Genomic DNA, 16,052 nt, shown 5'->3' on the forward strand with positions numbered 1-16,052 from the left:
AAGCTTTTAAACAAGATTTTCCACAGTAAACAGTTTAAAAAAAGAAAGAAAAATAAATTTTAGTATATTAAATATTTTTTTTTTTTCTGGAAAAACAAAACTCCAAATAGAACAATTACGTCTGCTTCTCCATTTGTTAACTTTGTTTTTATTCTTTTAGCACATAAATTGAGGAATTAAGTTAACGTTATTTCTTACTTCAGATGCAGACACATCATTACCACTTATTACATTACACACACACCTTCTTTTGAAGATAACTTACCAGTTTTTTCCTGACATCTTGTACAGTCATATCATGTAAGTTTAAACTACAGTGTATGATGTAACTCAACAGTCACGTGATGTATTTAAAAGTATTTACTATTGATTTTTTGTAATGTATAATTAATTATTGTAGACATGTGACACCAATATACGGAGCTACTATACATAAATATTGAACTGCCGAGTTAAGAGGAGGGGGTTAGTAGTTTTTTTGTTAGCTGCTTATACAAACATTACCATGTAGGCATCAAGATATGAGTTTAATGTTTAAAACCAGTTAGCTTAGATACACATGTCCAGTGTTTATGAACTGTCCTTTGTAGCTTCTCTTTATGTAATGAAACGTTCTTGGGAATTCACTCCGTGTCTTTATTGAGCTAATCTAGGCTAATGTAGACAACTTAGTTTCCATTTACAGAACAAAATTGTCACAGCATGTAAAGATATTTTCATTTATCTTTCAATTTTTTTTTAATTGTTCTTTGCTTCAACTAGGATATTCATAATTATCAAAACTTTTATTTATTTTATTGGTATGAGCTAATATTTTCAAGTAAAACAACAGTATAAAAAAAGTTGAACTTTCATTTCAGGTGTGTTGTTTTCCATGTTATAATTACAAACAACATAGCTGTAAACTACATTTTTTAAGTACTTTCGAACAATTAAGGAAATCTAATAACCAAAAGTCTTTGAAAGGTACATCTTCCTTCCTTCCAACTTGCCCTGAAAATAATAAAAGTTTACCTAGTGGAGGTCTTTCACTAACAGGTTTCTTTGTGATTTTTTTTCTTATCTTTATTTTTTTCAAAAAATTCCCTAATGTTTCTTCATTTGTTTTAGTCTACCATTCTTTGCCATTGATAATTTCTGGAGAATAGGAGCTACAGGATATTATCAATTAGATGATACATCTTTAACATGAATTAACACATCATGACAGCAAATTCATTTCTCTTTTAGGAGTACGGTTGTGAAAGACTAGAAGCTTATTTAACTCTGAAGTCGAAACTTCTGAAGTCATAAAGAAAACATTCATCAGATTAAAAATACTTCCAGGAAACTCGAGATAGTGTCAAGATGTGAAGCCATTGGTTATAGTGATGGATTATGTTATTGTTTTGGAAAAATGCAGATCAAATGTTGCAGTGTTTTTTATTGTAAGTAATGTATATGTACGTAAGATGCTAAATTTGGAAACATGAGTCAGTCGTTAATATCTAGTGACAGTTTTTCTAATTTTAAAAATATGTATAGATCTTATTTATCAATAAGAAAGACAACTGTTGTTCGCAAGTGATATTATTACAAATAATTATTTATTGTTTATAGTGAGTATATCCTTTCAATGTGTACTTGTGATACGTTACGTATTCAGAGCATTCCAGCTTTTGATGAATATGTATCAAGATATGTCATCTAAGAAAAAACATTTTAAAAATAGGAAAAATTACAGTGGCTTTCATGGTGCTAGTTATTAAGTTTAAGTTACGTTTATTTAAGTTACTGACAGTTGGACAGATCATTTCTTCTTGTAGTTGGTTTAGTCATATATTTTAATATGTAAATTATATTCACACCTCGAGTTATCCAATTGATAGTGGCACCATTATTTATTGTTTTTAATCTTTATTTCTTGCAATAGTTCCTGGTTTATGTCCCATCATAGTCTTATTTTATACAGTTGATTCTAAAATTATCCCCTATTATTACATAAAAAGAGCAGTCAGGTTTTTAACTTTATTAATATCACTTTAAAATCTTCATATTTTACATAGAAATAAGATGTAGAAGTGCTTGTTGCTTTGTGAGAAACATTGTGATATCCAAGTTGTTTTCTAAAGATTTGGCTTTAATTATATATTTATAATGATAAATATGTACTTATCTTTTTTTTCTGTGTTCTCCTTTGAGTTTCATTTAGTTGTGGTAAACAGTATTTTCAAATGAAATCATCTTAATTTTAAGGAGCTGAAAACTGTCATGTGTTATTTAGCATTTGAAAGTTTTTTTGATTAGAATATATTTTTTAAGATTTATTAGTAGATTTCTTTCCACCTCTAACGCATATAAGATCCATAATTTAACGTATGTGATTTCTCCTATTGGGAAGAGAAGTCTATTTCTGAAACTGATTTCACTGAAACCAAAGGGATCAGACTTAAAGTGTATTTTTAACAGTGAAACATTGATTCTTATCAAAACACCATAACATCACTGCTGTTCCATCGTATCCTCAGTCTAACGTTTTTTTTTGTAACTAAGGCCCGATGATCCTAATTGTTTCCGTTAGTCCTGTGGCATCTGATTGGTTTACTTACTTGAAAGCTTTCATGTACTATCCCACCATTTGAAATCAGTTGAGATCTGTTTTTTTTTGTAACTAAGGCCCGATGATCCTAATTGTTTCCGTTAGTCCTGTGGCATCTGATTGGTTTACTTACTTGAAAGCTTTCATGTACTATCCCACCATTTGAAATCAGTTGAGATCTGTTTTTTTTTTGTCGTTATATCTGTTATTCTGGAAAACTAGTTATTTCCTTAATGATTTATTTTCAGTTCATGTCTGAGAAGCGTTGTTGACTCCTATTACATGAACTGCTGTTTCTGTACCTTGCTTTTCTACAAAGAATATTCCTCTGTAATTAGATGTTTAATTTCCTGATTCGTTAACTTGCATGATACATGTTGACAAGTGTTCTGTGTTGCAGTTATAATAGTTTTAATAAAATCTTGTTTCTCTTGTACGTTCTTTTGGTCGCCTCTATTTATCCCCTGTAATAAACAGGTATTTGCATCTGCTATATTCTTGTAGTCTATTGTGCACGACTTTGCACGTCCACTATCACTGCAAGTTGCTTGTTTTACAGCTGGAGTATCACATTAAAGTGAAAACTCTGCCTTAATGTGTTTTCCAGAGAGAGAGAGAAAGGTGTTATTGAGCAAAACATAAAACAGCATCTGTTTGTCAAGAATAATCATGAATGAGCTCTAACCAGAATGATATGGAATCACACCTTGAATCTCTTGAAGATATGTTGTTATTATAGGTGTCTTATGGTCCTTCTGTTTAAAGATTTCCATCAACAGTACCACTGAATGTAGTTATTGTGAATAGTTTTGATGTTTTACATTCAACTCCATTCAAGATAAAATAAATTCTCTTCCTGTACTACAACAGTTCTTAAGAACAAGGCATTACTAATGTGTAAATCAGTGCAATATAGGCGACCTGTACAAAACAAATAAATGTTAAATACAAGCCAATTAATAGTAGGTCAGAAATAAATAAATGTGTAGAAAATGTTGTGTGAAATATACCAAAGATCTAAACTTAAAACACTAACCCGTGTGACTGAGTTGGAGACAATAAAACACTAACCCGTGTGACTGAGTTGGAGACAATAAAACTAACCCGTGTGACTGAGTTGGAGACAATAAAACACTAACCCGTGTGACTGAGTTGGACAAAATAAAACACTAACCCGTGTGACTGAGTTGGAGACAGTAAAACTAACCCTTGTGACTGGGTTGGAGACAATAAAACACTAACCCGTGTGACTGGGTTGGAGACAATAAAACACTAACCCGTGTGACCGAGTTGGAGACAGTAAAACACTAACCCGTGTGACCGAGTTGGAGACAGTAAAACACTAACCCGTGTAGCTGAGTTATAGACAAATGTATATATGTTGGTAATTAAAATATTTATTAAACATAATGTGATCACAAACTTTCTGGTAATCTGTAGGCAACAAACATGCACACATACACCTACATAAATATTATCTACACAAGCTAATAAGAACTGAAACCTTACCTGAAATGTTTTTTTATCCAGTACAATAATTTATTGAAATATTACATTTGTGGACAAACGAGACATGTTGGCTTACAGGTTTAATACATTCCCACTTCTGCCAGTAGTGATATGTTTTTACTTTGTTTGAGGGTAGATAACTAGTACTATGTTTATCCTCCAAACAGCAGTTTTGAAGCAAATTCAATGTATTTAGAAATGATACTTGTGCTTTTGTGATGTATTGGATGAGGAAGCATGACTTTTCCACAAACCTAATGATATTGTCAATACCTGTAGCTGTCAAATACAAGATTACACAGAATAATATCAAAATATCAATGTTGTCACTCTTCAAAATGTGTTAGAAAATAATTAATTTATGCTGTTTGTGCTTTATATCGAATGAAATATTACATTCTGTATTTCAAGTATTTAATGCTTAACTTATGATTGCTGTTATTGTAAACCAAGACTGAAACATGTATGATAAAATAATTCAAAATAACCTACACTTGTACAAGATTATGTACATAAAATAGTGTTTTTAATTGGGTTTCCAGTGAAGCACACAACTTCTTCATCCGTACGCCTCGTAACCTTTGGAGGGGGTGGGGATATTATATGAAAATAATGAGGTTTTCCGATGACTTTAAACATGAAACTTTAAGTTGGCCAACCAAAAAATTCCATTTCAACTTAGTGAGTTTTAACACTATATTTGAAACTTAGTGGTTTATGTAATGTAAGGTTGTGTATTAATATTGTATGGTTATTTCGTAATTTTATGTAAATTATACAATATTAAAAATTTGATTTTTTAGCTGTTTCTTGGTTTCCATTTGTTCTTAAATGTAATATTTCTTGCTCTTCATTGTATTTATTTTATGATGAAAAAACAAAAGTTTTATAGAGTCGAAAATCAAAGCACGTGTTGTTAAAGAACAAAAAAATCAAAGCACATGTTGTTAAAGAACAAAAAAAATCAAAGCACATGTTGTTAAGGAACAAAAAAATCTGAACACACGTTGTTAAGGAACAAAAAAAATCTGAACACATGTTGTTAAGGAACAAAAAATCTGAACACATGTTGTTAAAGAGAAAAAAAAATCTGAACATATGTTGTTAAAGAACAAAAAATCAAAGCACACGTTTTAAAGAACAAAAAATCAAAGCACATGTTGTTAAGGAACAAAAAAATCAAAGCACATGTTGTTAAGGAACAAAAAAATCAAAGCACATGTTGTTAAGGAACAAAAAAATCAAAGCACATGTTGTTAAGGAAGAAAAAAATCAAAGCACATGTTGTTAAGGAACAAAAAATCAAAGCATTGATTTTTCGTCTAACTTTTCTCATATAAAAAGTACTGCTGGTGGCTTCCTCCTTTTGTAAGTTCTTGATTGAATGAATCACTAAACTATTTAAACTCAGCATGTGAGTACAACCATTCTAAGTAATGACCTGCTTGAAATATTTAAGGAAGGAGTCAAGTCTACCTTGGTTAACACCAGACTAAGACATCAGGAGCACTGCTTTGTGCTGGTGCCCAGGGATACCTATGTTTGGATAAATGTCCAGCTCCTGATTGGAAGGATGAGTTACCAGGGCAGCTTATTACCAGATTTCTTCACGGACCACAGTCGAAAGTCTTCACCACTTGGTGAAATCTACAGCCGGCAGATGTTGTCTAACATTGGTTCCCCTCGTCTCGTTTGGCGGGATAGGTGACAATTATCAGTTTGGGGGTTGGTCTTGATCATTCAGTGTGCGAGTGCGTTTTAGAGACTGTACTATTTGGTATCAGGACCACTAGTCAACATATTGACACCCAGTCATGCTTGCTCTCTGTGAAGTGAAGCCTACCTGTTCAGGAGGTTCCATGTTGCAGTTCTCCTTTCTGTATCAAGATAATAGTCACGGACCTTCTCAGCATTAATAAAGGATTCCCCTAAACACTACTGTTAAGAAAAATCTCTTCTACTTGCTCGTAAGTCATTAAACTTTCATATAAAGATTAAGTTTACAATGCACAGGTAAAGAATAACAGCAGCAGAAGTAACAGAAAAATTTGTAACAGATTCTGGAGACACGTCAACATTTAAATACTATTTTACTCTGTGGTATTACTAGGTGCACTGATGGATAAGGATAGTAATCACAGTGGTAGTATGTTATGTATAAATATATACGAATTTTGGACTCCGAAGAAAGAGACCAAACACAATGTAAAACAAGTAAGAATGACTGTCCAAGGCATCAAGGTCAGCCTCTGGATCTTTGCTGACTGACCGTCAGTGAGGATGATAACTTGACTATAAAACTCATGACAGACTCTTTCATTGCTTTAAACTCGGTCGAGTTCCAGAGAATTCATATTAACTCTATAAACTATTTTCTGTGAAAACCTTGAGTTGTTCTTAAAGGGAAAATCGATGTACCTAAGAATATCAGCTTTCACGAAGAGTTTCACTCACAGATGTTCGTTGTGGTGTGGTAGTTTCACTCACAGATGTCCGTTGTGGTGTGATAGCTATTTGATTATTTCAAAATTCAATTATGACGGCTAATCGGTAGATATAATGACAATATGTGCAACTGAAGATGATTGCAAGAAATTCAATCAGTGCTCACTAGATGGCATTAGAAATGCTATTGTGTTGATCTCTATCGAATTTATTCTGAATGGTATGTCATAAACACTGGAGAAAAGCACTTCTATTCTTTACTGTAGTTTTGTTGAAATAATATATATATCACTTATAAATACAGACATGTTAATATAAGTATGTGCTACCAAAAAAAAAAGATACTGAAAGTGTTAAATCTGTTTAAAGGTGTTTCAATTCAGTTCAAAAATCTTTAATGATTTGTTTCGTAATGCCAAGAGTGACAGCAAGACTAACAGATGGCAGCACGATATCATGATTGAAAGAGAGAGCAACAATGTATAAAGTACAATATGTATATATTTCGGAAACATTGCGTACAGCATTAGTTATTCTCGTTCCTATTTTCATCTATTCGGCTTTTTAATTTTAATCACTTATTGTCATTTAAAAATATATAATACTTACTCTTCTCTTCAGATGGCGCTACTATTGGTACAGTTAACGTAGAGATTCTACAAGACAAAAAATTTGCTTTTACAAAAAATAAAAAAAAATGCTTTGATTCACGACCAGTTTATATTAATGAACGTTTACGTAAACATTGTTGTTGCTGACTGTATGTTATTTTTTGCGACATAACTGTTTGAAGGCTTTTCGTTACACCGGTTAATTTACCGAGAAGTTAAGCTCTAAACGGCAGATCACATACAAAAGTCACTCAGTCAAAGAGCACGTCACGACGTCCCAGATTCAGCGTTACTCTTGAACGCAGGTTAGCTCCAATCACGAAAATTTGGTGAGTAAATAAATTCTAACGTTAGATAAAATTTTGACATTAGCAAGTGTGCGTCGTACGCTTTAGTTAGAAGTTGTATTATTCTATAACTGCTTCATATTGGTGTTATACGTGCAATTAACCATTTAAAATCATTATCAGGTATTTGTTTCTATTGTTACATCATTTTCTGCACTTAAAGTTGAATTTAAACTTTATAACTCAAAACTAATATAATAATTTAGCTATAGACTAATATAGATAGTACCAAACCACATAGTAACTATTAGTAATAGTAAATAAGTAATACTGTTGTATTATTATTTTTACTGGTAGTAAGTTGTTCTTTGTTTGATGTACTCATATTTTATTTATTACAGAATTATTACATGGTTCAATAAGTGCAGAAATAATTGTTTGGCAAATACCAGTGTTATAATAAAGTAGTAATGTTTGAAATAGTATTATTTATTAATTTTAAAACTTGGACTACAGATACTAATAGCTCTACTGTACTTCAGCTCTAGACAAAAAAAAACAAAAAAACAGCTAATGAAAAATGTTGAATGCTATATGAATTTGGGGCATTATTAGATCAGTCACTGAAAAAAAAAAACATTATAATTTAACAGGGTTAAATTCAGTGAGGATTACAAATTAGTTATGCTATAGGTTATTTTATTCATAGCCCCAAAACATTATAATTCAGGTTAATTTGAGTTGAACTTATGTTGGAGTAGTTGTGTAACCATTAATACTTTGTGACTAATATCCATATGATACGAATTATTCCAGTTGGTTCAAATTAAGATTTTTTTTCTTATATCCCATACCAATTTTTTAATAAATAAATCATATGTAAATAAGCATTTTTTTTTTTGTAAGAGGCATTATCCATATCAGGTGCAAGTTTCAAAACTAAGCCTTCTTTTTTTTATGATATAACTTAAAAGTATATTCCACTGTTACTGTTTGAAAATGTATGTAAATATTTTTGAATTTGTTATTGACCAAGGAGTTTTGTTTGAAAGATAACAACAAGAATTTGTGATTGTAAGCACCAATGTGATTTTGTATGTTTAACAGTGATTGGTAGGAGTCTCTTTGTTCATCTTAGCATTTGAAAACTGTTAAAACGAAAGAGAAAACTAATATTATTTTCTTTCAATCATACTGTAAAGAAACAAATGTAGTTACGAAATTCATATTAATTGCATCTAGAATATTCGTATGTTGTTTATTTATTCACGAGAACCTTAAACATACAATCCAGTTTGGATCATGTTTTAACGGATACTTTATACAATAGTTACCATCCTCTTTATATTGTTATATTTTCCTTACTTTCAGTCATAAGTTATTAGGATTACTTATTGAATAAACTACTGAACTTAATAGTTTGTAGTAACAACCATGAAATCAGCCTTATCACTATGTATCCTATGTTCACCAGGAGATAATTTAGATATATATTAATTGAACAATGTTATTGATTTAGGTGACCGTGTGTTCACTTCTGGTTAATAGAAAGTTTTTCTGGGACTTTCAATAAAGTAACATATTCTGGCAATTTGCATAAGTGGTGACTTCAAGACCCTGAAAGTGGGGATTGAAAAGACGTGGGTTTACGGGACAAAGTTATTTTTTCTCTAAAGGACAGTCACGAATGATAGATTAGAATACTTTAAAGTAGGATTAGTTTTACTGCTGAATGTTTTAATGAATTTTTATTTTTTGTTGTTATAAACTTAAAATGATCAAGTGACTCACAATGAGAAACTCCCCCCCCCCCACAACTGACACCACTGCTATGAATTAATATTCAGAATTAATGTGTTTTATTGAGTAGTAAGTAACCTAGAAAAGAATTAAGCAATTATGTTTGAAAACCAAATATCCCTTTCATTGTACATGACAATTTAAAAGCTGGTGGTTTTTGTTAAATATTTTTACAAAGTATTTCTATTTTCATAAGTACAGATTTATTTTGTATTTATTTACTTAGTCAGTCATAAAGTACACGTTTTAATAAATTAATTAGTTTAAATATCAGTTGATGACACAACCTTCTGATTAATACATTTTATGTGTCTAGGTTTCCACCTTTCTTGTATCCTCAGAGTTTACTGTAACTGTATTTGTTAACACATTTGATACTTTATGGAAAATAAATATACAGATACATATTGATTGGTCAGATATAGGTTAATAAAAAACATGTACCACACATATGTATAATCCTATAGAAGTACATCAAAAAATTTTACTGAAAAAATTAAGATTTTAACTGCCAGAGCTTACTAGAAGTTATTAAACATGGAAGGTGTTTACTTTTTTTATGGAGAATCTGTTAACCAAAATTTAAATATGTGTATTTTGTTGTTAGGTGTATATAAAAAAAATCATAAAAGCATGTTCAGCAAAGTAGGCTTTGTTAACTGTGTGCTACTACACATCCAGAAATGTAAGTCAAAATTTAAGTGACTAAACCTTGCATACATATTAATATGTATGGTGAACTTTGTACAGATACTTATATATAAATCACTTGCATGTTACATCAATGATAGAAATAAAATAAATAATATTGAATTATTAATCGTTACTTTCTGATTTGTAAATGACATAAATAAAGTCGATCATAATTACAATTCATCTACTTAACCAAGTTGATTCCAATGTTAACCGAAGAATTGGTTAATATAAAACGTTTTTGTTACGCAATTTGTTTAATATTATCTTATTTCGATTGCTTACGCTATAGTTGTCGGTCTTGGCCGTGAAAGAGGGTTACCGGTACGTGTTATATTTTGTTTTATACTTATGGTCAAATGAAATAAAGTCCGAAGAATATTTTGACATCATAGTCAACATAAGTATTATTATTATATCAAAATCTTATATTTGGGAAAGTATATTTAGTATATAACCTAAAACCTTACGTTTTATCATTATTTAATTACATGTTTTCATGATAACTGTCTCTGAGGCGAGTCGTACTTTCGTTAGTTACTCGTGTGAACAACAAAAGACTCCATTGTTGGCGCGCGCACTTAAATCACTTGTAAACTAGTTTTGGTTCCGTTATTCAAGATGTCACTCAGCGGACGGGCAGTGGTTGGTGAATCGTACATGTAGGGTAAAATGCTCAAGAAAGTGTAGACTTTCAGTGGAAAAATCATCCCACACGTGGGTCTTCTTTAAATTTCACATGTAAGTATGACGTCAAAAGCTACCAACGAATAGGATTGATAAGCCTGATTGATGACGTTTTTTTTACTGTTTATTGTGCGAAACTGCTCTAGTGAAAGCAATTTCTGTGTTTGTTCACTTCACAACAAGAGATGTCTGTTGGTCGTTACCAGTTTTATGTTGATAATATCTGAAAATCTGTCTTCTTTCCTCGATTGGTGCAAGTTGAACGACCTGGTTCGTTCACACCACCGTATACAGTAACCTAAAATATATATATGTGTATATATATTTGTATACAGATTTTTTTCAGTACTGATGTTTGTTCCTAAGCCTAAAACAATAATGAAAAAAATTAATCAAAATAGTTATTTGAATTGGCATCATAAAGATTTGAGTTGTAAATACTAGTAATTGTGAAAAGTGGAAATATTTATCGTAGTAATTTATTTAATACCGCTGAAAGACTGGTTATATTTACGCTTATAATAAATCTGAAATTACTAAAGACTTGGATAAAAGTATTAAAATCCATTTAGTATCAGCTTTTATCACGTCTTGATAAACTTTTAAATATTAAATTAGAAGGTGTCATAACGACAAGACTAAGAAAAATCTCTACATCATCTTATAAATAGGTTAATCCTCAAAGTCAAAAGCTGGTAACACTTGTAACTTCAGAAAAAGCGAACATCGAAACGCATAATTAATCATCAGATGGCGAAAATAAGCAAACTTTTAATGACTAATTCCTACAAATTAGGTATTTTTTTGTGTGTATGTGCTTTAAATTTTGTGTATGTCAGAACAAAAATATGAAATCTTTAAAGGATATGAGGAGAAAAGCCTTGGGGGTGGGTAGGGGTGACAAGTAGAGATATTTTTTTTTCTACATGTAGAAATTATACTTATAAAGCTCGTATATATATATATTTATTTAAACACACGCACACAAGATAGATAAAAATTGGAAATTTAAAAACCTACAAATAGGGATCGTAAAAAGTAAGGATACAACTACGTGTACTGTGTATTGATATTTTTACTCCTTCACTTCATACATAATTATAGGGGTTGGCTCCCCACAGGCAACGATTGTATTGTGTGAAAAGCATTGAGTATCCATATGCTACATACAGTCATCTGTTATTGGCTGGTAATTCCTGGTTCACCCTGTACTTAAGCTTTCTGAAGGAACAACAGATATTTGTAAGCAAGCTAACTTCAAGGGTTAATGAAAGTATCGTTTACACTAGAATTGTGATTATTAGCTTATGTAAAATATAGAAGAAACAAATTGACTTTTCAATACCCCTACGATCTTCAAAATACCTTATTTAGTATTGTACGAAAGGTTTGGGAGCAATATATGAAGCCGTATTGTTACAGACTGACAAGTGAATAATAATAAGAAGAATTACAAATGGGCCGTATTGTTATAGACTGACAAGTGAATAATAATTACAAATGGGCCGTATTGTTATAGACTGACAAGTGAATAATAATTACAAATGGGCCGTATTGTTATAGACTGACAAGTGAATAATAATTACAAATGGGCCGTATTGTTACAGACTGACAAGTGAATAATGATAATAATTACAAATGGGCCGCATTGTTATAGACTGACAAGTGAATAATAATAATAATTACAAATGTAGAGGATTTGTTTTCATTGTAAGTCTAACATGGTGCTTTTTTTGGTATGTTAGCCTTAGTAGTCAATAGTATAGGTTTTAAGGTGTTCTTTGAACTGTGTCTTACTGTTTAAGGTGCTTATTGTCCAAACATTATATTAGGGTTTTGTGCGATTCCTTGCGGGCCCGGCATGGCCTGGTAGTTAGAACGCTTGAGTCACAATCTGGGGGTCGCGAGTTTGAATTCCCGTCCCACCAAACATGCTCGTCCTTTCAGACTTGGGAGCGTTATATTGTGACGGTCAATCCTACTATTCATTGGTAAAAGAGTAACCCAAGAGTTAGCGGTGGTTGGTGATGACTAGCTGCCTTCCCCTCTAGTCTTGCGCGACTAAATTATGGACGGCTAGTGCAGATAACCCTCGTGTAGCTTTGCGTGAAATTCAAAACCAATCCAAATCACTATGGGACATGACACCCTGTATTTTATTTGGTTTTCAGGGGTGTAATATGCAGAGGGTTGAGCACGTTATAATAAAACGCTTTTGAATATGTAAATCAGCAAGTCACATGACAATATAGCCGATATAAAGTCTCGGAAGAACGGCAAATACTACAAGTATTTTCACATTGTTCAGAGATGGAGATTCATAGGTAGTGGGATGCCATTAAAAATTGGTCGGTTTTGGGAAGAGTATGTAACAACCCTTTCCTACGCAAAGTATTCATACATTCAGGTCATGATGGTGTGTTGAGATTAAGGGTTTAGAATTTTGAATACGGGGATATCCCGTGTATTTTAATGATATGGGAAAATATTATATGGATCAATATAGGGCACCAGGGTCACCCAGAAAAGTACCTGCAACAAGTTCTATCATAGCCGAGGCAATAAAGGGGCATTTTGCAACAGGTAAAAATACGCGAATACAAATGTCAGTGACTTCCACGTGCCACAGACGACAATCTGTAATATAATCAAGAAGGGCGTTTGTGTAGGTAAACGATGCAAGTCACGTGAACACAAATTGCTTGCACAATATGACTGTTCAACTGAAGAATGAAAGGGCTATTCCATACGAAGACATAGCGATTAAGAAGCCAGTTGCAATGTATGTGGATTTCTGTACATTCGAACTGTTGAAAAGGGCGCGAAAAACCGACGTTCACGTACACTAGATGGCTTATGAAAAACAAGCAGGGAGGAGGAGTGTGCGTTAGGGGTGAGAGCATTATGATGTGTCTTACGATTGAGCATTACCGGGCGTGGCGACATGGGTTTTAGTAACCTGGTGAGGCTTCAAAAGCGTTTTAATATAACGTACCTAGCATCTTTACAGGCCCGGTATGACTAGGTGGTTAGGGCGCTCGACTCCCAATATGAGGGTCGCGGGTTCGAATCCCCGTCCCACCAAACATGTTCGCCCTTTCAGCCGTGGGAGATCTTTAAAATTGCCGTCCCCTTTAAAATTGGGTCAGCGGCAAGTTTACGGACTAACAACGTTAATAAAAATGTGTGATTCTCCGTAGTGGACACAACGTGATAGCCCATTTTGCGTTAAAATAAACTTTAAATTTGGCACCTTTCTCCGAAAGTTTCATGTTATTGTTTTACTGTGATACCTAAACCTTAGATGAAAGTTATCACAAGTATAACTGTTGTCAAACCGTAAAGTATTGTTGGGTATCTTGTTTCATGCGGTCTGTAAACATTTTATGGAACATGACACACGCTGTTCTCTGTAATAACTAGTGTTTGATCATCGAGGGATTTCTGGAAAATTATCCATACAAAATTTACTAATTATTATATACATATATAATATCAAGTTGATATATGAATTTTTTTTTTGTTCAAGCCTAGTATTGCCTGGTGGTTAGGGCACTCAACTCGCAATCTGCGGGTCGTGGGTTCGAATCCCATCACCCACCATGCTTGCCTTTTCAGTCGAGTGGACGTTATAATGTGATGGTCAATCCCACTTTTCGTTGGTAAAAAGAGTAACCCAAGAGGTGGCGGTGGGTGATGTTGATTCAGTCACATTCATTTTTTCACCAATACATATTGTGAAGTGTGTTCCCCTTTATGTTCCTGCTTCTTGAACTTGTTCTCTGTTAAACTCAGTATATTTAAAACTTGAAGATTTCTTATTGCACTAATTTTAGTCATATTTTATTATCACTACTACAACACTTCTTTTTATCCGATCTTCTTTTATTTCTATTGCACGTAGAAACAAAGCGGATATCTTCCAGATGAACAGTTTACATGTTAGGCTTCATGAACACCAATGTTAATTTTTAACCCGGATATCTTCCAGATGAACAGTTTACGTGTTAGGCTTCATGAACACCAATGTTAATTTTTAACCCGGATACCTTCCAGATGAACAGTTTACATGTTAGGCTTCATGAACACCAATGTTAATTTTTAACCCGGATACTGTTAGGCTTCATGAACACCAATGTTAATTTTTAACCCGGCTTCTGTAAATCTGCCCACCGCCTCATGCGCAAAGATTCGGGAATTTTGAAAACAAAAAGTTAATCCAATTTTTGTATCCAACAACATTTTGATATTCAGTTCCGTTTAACCAATGAACATAAAATACAGTGTAATATGACTTACTATACTTTTAATTATATAATTATATATATTTGTAATTACAGACAAACCGTAGATTGTTTTACACTTTTATTTTCTGGTTTGTACTTTATTTGGTTAAATGTTGAAAGGAAAAAGACGAGTCTAGGGTTTCGTCACCTTAAACCCGTAACGGAGTTCCATTTGCGTTGTTAAAATAATCATTAAACGTTCTAAATATATACTAGTTTCCAACCATTTTCATTGCCCAGTTTCTGCCAAGGTGATCTTCACTTCTTCAGAGCAGTATCCATCACCATAATCCCCTCCCCCCTTCAGTTGGCTCAGCTTGAAGTCTGTGGCTTCATAACGCTACAAAATAGGCTTTTGGATGGTCGTGGTGGGCACAGCCACAGCACAGAGAACCCATTGTGTTGCTTTGCGCTTAACAACAACCAAACAAACCGAGACAAGAAAGGGGATTAAAATATATTTCAATTGAACAAGGCATTATATGTTGTTGTGAGATCAAAAGATGCATGTTTATGATAAGCAGGAAAACAAAATCGTGTTACCAGAATGTATGGAATACTGTATTAGCTCATAAAAGAAAAAAACTGTGTACCGATAAAACACATGAACGAAATATGTATTAGACAGTTGAAGTTTTAACCCTCGTCTTATGTACCTTGTGAGACAATTCATCGAATTTGTGGTATGCTGGGAATGGTGACTGTGACACCGTTCTTAAGTTAAGTTGAGTATTCTTGTATACTTTAGCCACATATCGCTGTTATATTTTCAGTGTGGGCAGATCGGCAGTGTTGTTAGTAGCGGCATGTTCCAGTTGGCATTATGGTGCTATCAGTGTTCCAGTTGGCATTATGGTGCTATCAGTGTTCCAGTTGCCATTATGGTACTATCAGTGTTCCAGTTGGCACTATGGTGCTAACAGTGTTCCAGTTGGCATTATGGTGCTATCAGTGTTCCAGTTGGCATTATGGTGCTATCAGTGTTCCAGTTGGCATTATGGTGCTAACAGTGTTCCAGTTGGCATTATGGTGCTATCAGTGCAAATTTCCAAGTTTGTTGCCATATAACTGGTCCCATTTCATTATATTCTATATCATTTAAGGGGGTCTATGCCCCCGCATTGTTCATAACATTTTCACTTTACTGCAAAGTGCT

At 33.0% G+C, this 16,052-nt stretch overlaps 1 long non-coding RNA gene across 1 annotated transcript in view; it reads left to right on the forward strand.

Annotated features, from left to right (window-relative positions):
• LOC111089745 overlaps positions 1 to 3,877 on the forward strand; it is a 6,267-nt gene extending 2,390 nt beyond the window's left edge. Inside the window, exon 2 of the long non-coding RNA XR_002613955.1 lies at positions 1,231 to 3,877. This is a non-coding gene — a long non-coding RNA (uncharacterized LOC111089745). The remainder of the gene's footprint in view (positions 1 to 1,230) is intronic.
• The last annotated feature ends 12,175 nt before the right edge of the window (positions 3,878 to 16,052 follow it).

This window comes from Limulus polyphemus, unplaced genomic scaffold (genome assembly GCF_000517525.1).
Source record: "Limulus polyphemus unplaced genomic scaffold, Limulus_polyphemus-2.1.2 Scaffold7250, whole genome shotgun sequence".
Classification (NCBI taxonomy): domain Eukaryota; kingdom Metazoa; phylum Arthropoda; class Merostomata; order Xiphosura; family Limulidae; genus Limulus; species Limulus polyphemus.